We start from the raw sequence: 10991 nt of genomic DNA, 5'->3' as shown, positions 1-10991 counted from the left end.
AAGAATTTATTCGTGTCATTTTGAGGCAAACGGGCGGGGGGATGGCTCACCCAAAAAGAGGCAATAAAATGGCCACCGAGCTGTGAGGACTGAATCAGCCCGTTTCCACATGCTGATATGTTCGTTTCATGGAACTTTGGCTCCCTCTGCTGGCGGCTTTTGGATGTAACACACGGTTTAAAAAACAGTACAGCATAATACATTGACGTGATGGAAAGACGCTACTATGCGTCTTTTTTACTGTGAGGAGGCGGTCCTTTTCTGACGTCACGTCGTCACCAACTCAAAAACAAGACTTCCTGAATGTTCAGAGCGAGTCTTAAAATATAAAATATAGCTATATGTGGTGGAATCTTATTAAAATACGACCAGTAGAAGTCATTTGAAGCCATTTTACAAATTATGGACACAACTTGTCCGGAGACGTCGGTTGTCCTTTAAAGCAAACACTGCATGTGTCGTACTCTTTTTTTGGCATGAAGCCGTACTGCTGCTCACAAATATTAACTTCTGCTCTTAGTCTAGCTTGAACTACTCTTTCCCAGAGTTTCATTGTATGGCTCATCAACTTTATTCCTCTGTAGTTCATACAACTCTGCACATCTCCTTTGTTCTTAAAAATGGGCACGAGCACACTTCGTCTCCATTCTTCAGGCATCTGTTCACCATCTAAGATCTTGTTGAATAACCCAGTCAGGAACACAACCGCCACCTCTCCAAGACACCTCCATACCTCGATTGGTAAATAATCTGGCCCGAGTGCCTGTCCCCCCATCATCCTTTTCAGCGTCCTCCTCACTTCATCCTTGCTAATGCTTGCTACATCTTGGTCCACAAAAGTCACATCTTCTACTCTTTGTTCCTTCTCATTTTCCTCATTCATCAATTCTTCAAAGTACTCTTTCAATCTTGCCATCACACTACTGGCACCTGTTAATACATTGCCATCTCTATCCTTAATCACCCGAACCTGCTGCAGGTTCTTACCATCTTTGTCTCTCTGTCTCGCCAGCCTGTAAAGATCAGTCTCACCTTCCTTGCTGCCTACTTGTGGGGCATACCCACAAACAACATTGAACATCACACCTTCAATTTCTAGCTTCAGACTCATCATTCTATCAGATACTCTTTTTACTTCTAAGACATTCCTAACAAACTCCTCTTTTAAGATAACCCCAACTCCATTTCTCTTTCTGTCTTCACCATGATAGAACAACCTGACCCTAAGCTTCTAGTCTTGCTCCCTTTCCACCTGGTCTCCTGGACACATAGTATGTCTACCTTCCTTCTCTGCATCATGTCAACCAGCTCTCAACCTTTACCTGTTATTGTTTCTACATTCAAAGTTCCTACTCTTAGTTCTATAGTCTTGGCGTTCCATTTCTCTTTTCCTCCAGGCACACCTCCCTCCTCTCCTTCTTCGACCAACAGTAGTCCATTTTCCACTGGCACCCTGAAGGTCAACAGTACCAGTGACGTGCGGTGAGGTTCATGGCTGGTGAGGCACTGACGTCATCAATGACATCACCGCTCGTCTCTACTTAGTATTTGAACGGTAAATGTGAAAATTCAGCGATTTTGAAAAAAATCCTAAAACGGTGAAGTTAAATGGACAAGAACTTTAAAGTACAAATCACTAAATACATCTAACTGTTTAATTTATGGTTTCATTTGATATTTCCATGACAGCTTTCCATCATGACAGGTGAGGCACTGCCTCACCTGCCTCCACTGACTGCACGTCACTGAACAGTACCAATGGTGGCCTCGACCGATCCGGTATGGGATTCAGAGGTTTGATTCGTATATTTGTTTTGGCATTTTTTTTTACGTCGGATGCCCTTCCTGACAAACCCTCTGTATTTATCCAGGCTTGGGACAGGCACAATAAGACACTGGCTTGTGCCCCCTTGTGGCTACATTACGCTGCGCCATAGCACCCTGTTGAAAAAAAAACGGGCCCATGGCATGTGATCTGATTACTTTCACGAATGGCACATCAGCCGAAAAAAAAACAATGAATTGAGACGCACCCTGTCGAATCAATGGGGCCATGGCACGTCATCGCTCTCCGGTGGACACGACGCGGAATTGCACCCTGTCATAAAAAACAAGGCCCATGCAACGTCATCTAAATGTGCATCTCCTTGAGAGCACAGTGATACCCTGGTTCACAAAACCCTTGGTTTAAGAAACTTTTCAGTTTACGAACGTTACATTTATGAAAATTTGACCTTGGCATATGAACTATTTTTCGGGATACACACGGAGCGTCACAATGACTGATGTGTCGTTCGCGAACGAGCCCGTTCTCCTAACAAGAAAATGGCAGCCGATTGTTTTTGTCCTCTATTCCCCGCCCCCAGTCTTCAGTTAAAGCCATGTGATTGGTCAAGAACGCAGCAGTAAGGGGCAGGGTTACAGACAGAGAGTGAGGCCGTTCTCCAAAAAATAAAATTGCTGCCAACTTTTTTTTGTCATCTATACCCCGCCCCAAGTCTTTGGTTAAAGCCACGTGATTGGTCAAGAACGCAGCAGTGAGGGAGGGGTTAAACATTAAAGGACAACCGACGCCCCCTGACAAGTTGTGTCCATAATTTGTAAAATCGCTTCACATGACTTCTACTGAGCGTATTTTACAAATATCGTACCGCATATAGCTATATTTTGCGTTTTAAGACTCGCGCTGAATATTCTGAAAGTCTTGTTTTTGAGTTGGTGACGAGTCCTCAGGTCACGTCACTGAAGGAACGCCCCTGACCGAATCACGTCAATGCATTTTGCGGTACTTTGTTTGATCTGAAAACTTCATGTTGATCCGTGTTGATGGCGAAATTAGAAGGAAAACACGTAAAAAATGCGATGGTGAATCCTTGTGTGTTGCACCGAGCATCTATTTGATATTTGCTGACAAAAATTGTAAGGAATTAATCAGCCCGTTTCCACAGAGCTTTGTCGCCATCTTCTGCCTCTTTTGGCTACTACATTTCAAAATGACACGGAATAAATTCTTTAATCGATTGCAAACATGTATGCTTTCCTGTTCAGAAGTATTTGAATCATATTCATAATTGGATGAGTAACAAGAAAGCATATTCTCCGAATCTGAAGCAATTGTTTTGATTCTCGAGCAAGACAAGATGTCTTGGAGTGACACTTCCGTGGCCACTTCCGGGTTCAATTTGAAGTAGTTTTTAGACACTTTAAGTCATTTTTATTGGTGTTTTGCATTTGACTAAAAATATCATACGGAGTGTTTTGGATATTTTCGATGCTATAAAACGTTTTTCTGATGTCAGTTCGGAAACAAAAAAGTGATATCGGTTGTCCTTCAAAGGGACAGACAGATGACAGAGAGAGAGTGATAAAATGGATAGAACACAGTGAAAGTTGGACTGATAGTTCAAAAGCAGAGTGTCGACTGCAAGGTTAAAATATACCATCAATCAGGCTCCACAAATAACCCGCACAAGCCATCTGTACACTTGATGCAAAAAGCTATCAACCCAGCTAAACAGAACACAATTGATGAGAAACTAGGTAAAATGATCGCAGAGAAAGCACCTCCAAGAGCTTATTCCTCAAGATGGTGAAAGAAGGCTACGTTCCTCCTCCATTCCATCAAGCCATCAACGACCATGACAATGGTAAAACCGACTTTATTATGTAGTACAGTTTATTTCTTTAATTTAAATACCATAGCATATTTATTATACATAAAATAAGGTATATTTTGTGTAGTTTTAAGGCTTAGAAAATTAGAAAGTAGAAAATTATGTTTTATGGGCACCTGGGAACGGATTATTCTCATTTTAATGGTTTCCCATGGAAAATTATTTTTTGGGATACACAATTTTTGCCTTGGAGACTCTTTCTGGGAACCAATTAAGTTTGTAAGCCAAGGTATCACTGTATAGGAGATGCCAGCGTGTCGTCATTTGTTATGATCACGTGATTGGCCGCTAACTTCCGGTAGGCAAAAAGCCTACCAACACAAGCGAGTGCTGTCATTGTTTTGTAAGCCTACGCATTTAATTTTTGGTTCAGATGAATGAAAGTCTTCGCATTTTAGTACAATGGTGAAATATCGTGTGTGGTTGTTGGCTGTACGATTTCGTGAAAGGATCCGGGTTTAAATTTCACCGAATACCGATCGCTGAAGGAAGTAAACAGCTGAGGCTTCGGGCCATCAATCGAAAGAATTGGGCACCAAAACAGCGGAGATCGAGTTTGTGGAGATCATTTTTCTTCAGGTTTGTTTCCTTGCATATATATTTGTGCATGGAAAAATAGTAAATGTTTTTTAAGCAAGTTGAAATTCAACTTGATGCATTGCTATACCAGGGGTGTCCAAAGTCGGTCCTCGAGGGCCGCTGTCCTGATCCTGGCAGAGCTGGAAAACAGGCAGGACGGCGGCCCTCGAGGACCGACTTTGGACACCCCTGAACTATACCTTTTCATTGTTCATTCACCAAGTAAAAATACAGTACAGTCATGAGAGTTTATATATTTTTTATTATGTTCAGAAATGATTCTTTTGTTCATGTCTCATAAATGTATAAAAACTATTTTAATTTAGTCATGAATTTTCATAGCTGTCTATATTGTTTTGCAGCTATTTAAATTATGTTGCTGCAATAATCATTTATTACCGAGAGCAAGACCAAAGAGGAGGTTTATGGATGTTGACAAAGAGGACATGAAGGTAGCTGGTGTGAGAGAAGAGGATGCACAAAAGAAGAAGAAGAAATAATCATTATTACATTCGTAGGATCTGCAAGCAGTGATCCAACTGATCCCGATGATGTCCCACATGTGAACATTTTTCTGGGCTCTTTCTAAATTTCAATATTTTGGCAAAAAAAATGTCATTGATTTTTTTAATTTCAAAATTTGGGCAAATAATGTTTTCAGGATTTTTTCAAAATTTCAAAATTTTGGCAAAGAACTTTTTCAGGAATTTGTCTAATGTTCAAAATTTTGGATGTGGATTATTTCGCTGCTGTAAATTGTGTCATTGGGTAAGACAAATAAAGGTTTTCTTATGATGACCACGTTACTTCCGGGTTGAATGAACACTGGCGCGTGTGGCTGCCGCTGCTCACCTGCAGAAAGAATATCCCGTGACTGTAAAGTGTCCTTGAGAGTTTTGAAAGGCACTTATAAAAGAAATGTATTATTATTATTATTATTATGAACATGGGATATGAAAGCCATGTTAACTCCTGATAATTCAAACAAAAGATATCAGTGAGCACAGCATCGGGAAGATGACGGGCAGACGACAGCAAGGATCCAGCAAGAAACCAACGGCGCTGCCTCAATTCTCCTGGGACTATCGAATTGTACCAGTCACATTGATCAAGAAGAAGGGGACCAAGGGGACAATCAAGAAGAAGAGAATCAACCTGCTGCAGGTCAATATATTCAACCTCCATTTCAAACTAAAATTCCATTTCTTAAAACCCAAACAACCAGAAGATCATTTTATTTCACACGCCTGTTTTAGATGAATCTTGTGTGTGTGTGTATTCTGTGCTAATTACATTCAATTTAATGATGTAATTCCCTGACAAACAACATACTGATTCCATGTTTTCCTTTTACTCTCAGGAATTCATGACCACTGTGTAAGTCAGAGGTGTCAAACAGTTTGATCAGGCTCGCAGGATAATTTAAAAGTGGAAAAAATACAACAACGACATGGAATTCATATTTTTAATGAGGTGCAATTCAAGCATTGTCCACTAAAAGGCAGAGTGGTACTGTTTTGATCAACCATGGTTTCAACACGCTCATTCGCCAAAATGTCATTATCCAAACAGAGAAAAGTAGATAAGGCAGTGTAGAATTTTCAATGAATAATGGACAATGTCATATTTTTTTACAGAGATGTGTGGGAAACATTTGTGCTTGGTGTGTAAGTTTCGGTATTGAAAGAATTTTATTTGGTTATGTATAGCATGTATTGTATAATTTTAATGGTCCGGTCCATTTGACATCTACCGAGGCCATATGTGGCCACCATGTGAAATGAGTTTGACACCCCTAGTCTAAGTGTTATCACAAAACTGCATGGTGAGAAGAAGTTGCTTACAGAGCTGGCCAAACTACAAGATGACATGAGAGGGTGTCACCGCTAACTTAAATCCTGCAAATTTGGGGACACTTTTCTTAGCCGAGGAAATAAGTATGCAAGGACAGTGTTTTTTTACTGGAGTTCCCAACCATCTAACTTTCTTGTGCTTGGTAAACTTGTGTGTTAACATACTACCAGTATCAATGACACATTGGATTTGATTTGCCTTTATTAGTCTCGCAGTCAGAGAAATTGACATTTCACAGCAGCAAAGTAATGAAAGGAATGAAAGTAGAAAAACAAAATACAGGAGCTGCTGGAAAGGCAGCCACTCTTGCGGCGCCGTCTTGAAGTCAAAAGAACAAAAATACAGTTAAGTCTCGTTATATCAATATTCTCGGGAGTCGGAATGCATGTACATGCATGTACAGTGGTGAAGTGAAAAATAAACTTGTGCATAAAATAAAAACGACTTTACACTTTTTAATGACTACATTATTGTACTTCATTTCAAAAATGTAACCAATGTAAAATCCTCACGTTGTTCTATTCACACGAAACCACGAAAAACAGTGATTGTTGCAAGTGATAAAGATATCTGAATGCAGCACAATTAAATACATGGATGAAAAAACAAAACTGCAACGTTTACATTACTTACGTTGATGAAGTATTCTGCCGCACGTCAAACTCTTTCGCGATGAAGGATTTGCTTGTTGGATTGTCCTCCACAGCCACAATTGCCTTGTACGTTGTTCGGATATCACAATTCTTATGTTTCCCCATGGTTTACATTGGTGTTGAACAACAGTACTGTATATAAGCTCTGCAACGCCTTTTTTTATTGTGCTCGCGTCGTCAGATATAAACACGGAAGCTGGTTACGTGACTGGAGCTTGGGAGGACCCGACAACGGGGTTCGAGAGAGTGCCTTAATAGAATGGCTGAGCTGTGGCGTAACAGCAGCTCCTGCTGGTATCTGTATGTTATAACTGCTACGTTTGTTATTAAAGACCGACCCGCAATAGCAGCGACTGTGCGCAACATTTGCTATGCTGAGGGCAGTGACGTGCGGTGAGGTTCATGGCTGGTGAGGCACTGACGTCATCATAGTCAGATTTACAAACATATGAACTCTACAGAGTACTTTATTCACCGTTTGATTGGCAACAGCTAACGTATTTTGTTTAAAATTTCATGTCAGCATTCTTTATAAATATCGATATAACCGGGACTATCAATATATCCGACCCTGTTTGCATGTAATTTTCTCCGTGCGTGCATAGAAATAGTATCGATATAACCGGGACTATCGATATATCCGATATCGATATAACGAGACTTTACTGTATATACAAAATGTAGCGTAGAACAAAATAATTAAAAAAATGTTTTTATCGTGTTACCTTTACTTGTAAATGAAGTCCATGCGCCGCTCCTTCTGAAGAAAGGCATCGATAACTTCTTTGTAGAAGCCTTCCTTATCTTTCTTCAGTTTTAAAAGTCTCTCTGTCTCAACGGAAATCACTGCCAGTGAAGAAAGTCGTCCTTGATTAGTCCTGTTCCGATTGTATGTTTTCAGTGCTGAGAATGACAATCTCGTCTACTTCTACAGCAACAAATGGGGCTGCACCGATCTCCTTATTAATGTCATTTCTAATGACATCACCAACTGCTTCAATTAAATAGTTCTGTATTCTGTTTCACAGGCCAGAAAATACAGTGGATGTCCCAAAATGACTCGCTAGCCTGTCATCTTTCTCAGCGAAAGCATGTAATAGTTCAACATAGTTGCCACGATTAGCAGAGCCTTTACTTTCATCATTTCCACGAAATGCCAGCTGTTGTTTGGCAAGGAAGCAGGTGGCATTGATGAGATCTTTTAAAATCCCCCGGTTCTCCTTTACCTTAGCATTGTGGATGCTGATGTTGAGTCTTCGCTCATGTTCGATGAGGCTCCGTTGTAAATTTTTCAGGTCGCAATATCCCATTTGAGACTAGACATTGTCACAAGTTGAGAACAGAAGGCAGGAAAAGCAGAAAAGGCGGTTTCTTGCTGGACATCCACACAGCCAGCCTTTTCGTGTGTACCAGTCCGCCTGAAAAGAGCGAGCGAGTATTGTGTCCCGTTGTCTGAAGCAAACCTTTTAGCTCCGGTGTTGGTCTTCCTTTAATTATTACCTCCTGCTTCGATTGAAAGTCCAGTTTAGAAAATGCTTTCAATTTAGATATGTAATCCTCCATTCTGAAAGTGAGGCCAAGCAACACGAAAAAATGACTGTAGGGTTGCACTTTACTTGCTAACTGTTTGCTGTAGCTTTCTGTCTCTAATTCTATTATTCTGCAGACGTGGAGTAAGAAGTATCTCTGGAATCACAAGCGCCCCCTGCCTGTCATGAGGCGGGAGAACTGTGTGCCTCACCTACGCACAGCGTTTTGATAAAAATAAAACAAAATAAACACTGGAGTTCAGTGTGTTGAGATCTTCAGCGCTTTCGCGATGCATTTGGGAGAATAAAGAGTCGAGATGATCCTCTTGTTTAGATCATACAAGAAGGATATTTATTGCCGAAGCACAGACAGCAACCGCTGCGTTCATCGTCGTACGAGAAGTCCAAAACATAGACACACAAACTGGCTTTTATCGCTGTCAAGTCATGTGATGTCGCGTCGTGGCTAGGTTGCCAGATCAGTTCCGTATTACAGCATTACATAAAATGAGGATACAATTTAACTTTCTCAACACAGTGTTTATAATGTACAATGACTCTACATTATATACACCAGCTAAACTGTAGAAATTTAGGTCATATACTAAATGTGTTTGAACGCTTTAATAGCAATATGCAGAAGGACAGCAATGCGGTCTCACTGCAGAGCAAGCCAGCACAGTAAGCATAGTGATTGCGCAATCCATAGTGAGGATCAGCCGGCTGGTGCCTCACTGCTCGTCTCTACTTAGTATTTGAACGGTAAATGTGAAAATTCAGCGATTTAGAAAAAAAAATCCTAAAACGGTGAAGTTAAATGGACAAGAACTTTAAAGTACAAATCACTAAATACATATAACTGTTTAATTTATTTTTTCATTTGACATTTCCATGATGACAGGTGAGGCACTGCCTCCACTGACTGCACGTCACTGGTTCACACACAGTTCCAAAATGTTTCGCTTACGATCTCTGCGGAGCGATGAGTTGAGCACGAAGGCCTCTTTGTTAGCGGCTAGCAAACTCGGCTAAGGTAAACGAGGCCTAAGAAAGTCCAACGTACACCGAGACGACTTTAATCGGACACAAGCTTCAACGAAAGATGTTTTAACTGAGCAAGATAGTGGTGGGCGCTCCGAGTGGGCGTTTTGAGCACGTCGCCGAAAAATTGGAGAATTTGGTCAATGGGTGTCGACCACGTTTAGGGCGCAGTACGAGCTTGCGTCAAGTCAGCAATTGTGACAACTCTGCATCCCGGAAATCTGTCCACAGTGCACGCTGTTCACCACCTTAGAATTAAAAGTATTGTAAACCGTCAGCGGTTGGGATATAAAATGTTTAATAATTATTCCGGCCACGACGCGTTCCTCCAGACAGAATGCAAACGGTCTCAGAATAGCACCAAGGAGAAGAGACAGAAAAAAATCAACATAAACGCTCAATCTAAAATGACAATTTTACATCATTAGAAACAATAAAAACTTTCCTCCCCAGCGGACCTGGTCGAAGGCACACAATTCAGAGGTTTGATTCGCATGTTTGTTTTGGCCAAGCTTTTACGTCAAATGCCCTTCCTGACACAAAACGCGGCCATTGTTTGGAAATTTGAATTGGATAAAGGATGTTCGGATGCATGTTTGGTTTCTCTTTGAATGTTGTGTTGACTTATTCCCCCTATTTTGGTGAAATGGACGCTTCTGTCTGTTGTGTAAATGTGATTATGTTTTGTTCCAATGCAGTTATATCATTTTGTATGTTCTCCAATGAAAAGGTGTGGACCCAAATGTGACTTTCACATTCAGTTTATTGATTTTACATCAATGTCCATCAAATGTTATGCCATTATTTATAACCTTGTAAAGCACACATGGAAAAAACAATGACGTGTACAACCATGAGATGAAGTGGAACATTTTTATTCACAGCATATGATGACCAACAAAGAGTAGGGAATCTTGCAAAGTACAAATTGAACGTTCAAATCTGTTCAAAATTGTTCAAATTAATCTTTCAGGGGACAAAAAAAATAAGATGAAAACAATGTTTCTATTGAATCTATGAAGCTGTAGTTTGAAGTAAAAGTATCACAAAATTGTTTTATGCATTTGGATTCAATACAAAAAAACTATTTCTTTGAAGGGACAACAAATAAGATGAAAACAATGTTTCTATTGAATCTATGAAGCTGTAGTTTGAGGTAAAAGTCTCACAAAATTGTTGGTTGCATTTGGATTCACTTAAAAAAAAAACTTTCTTCCAAGGATTGAAAAGGACAAAGGAGCTGACTAGATAGCTAATGGATGGCTAACAGATAGCTATCGCGATAGTTATCTAGCTGGATGGATTGCTATGTAGGTAATGGATAGCTCGCTATTTAGCTAGCTGGCTGGCTGTCTTGATAGCTATCTATTAGCTTGCTAGATGGCTTTTTATCTATTTAAGTTACTTCTGGGTTGAGTGAATGCTGGCCCGCGTGGCTGCCACTGCTCACCCACAGAAAACAATTATCCTGTGACTGTAAAGTGACCTTGAGTGTTTTGAAAGGCGCTTAGAAATGAAATGTATGATTATTATTATTATTATTTGTCTTACTATTCTATTTGAGTTAATTCCGGGTTGAGTGAACGCTGGTGTGTGTGGCTGACGCTGCTCACTCACAGCAAACTTATCCTGTGACTGTAAAGTGACCATGAGAGTTTTGA

Source organism: Hippocampus bargibanti, linkage group LG04 (genome assembly GCF_051943395.1).
Source record: "Hippocampus bargibanti isolate YZ-2025 linkage group LG04, ASM5194339v1, whole genome shotgun sequence".
Classification (NCBI taxonomy): Eukaryota; Metazoa; Chordata; class Actinopteri; order Syngnathiformes; family Syngnathidae; genus Hippocampus; species Hippocampus bargibanti.
The sequence above is the reverse complement of the archived record's forward strand: the minus strand, read 5'-3'. Positions refer to the sequence as shown.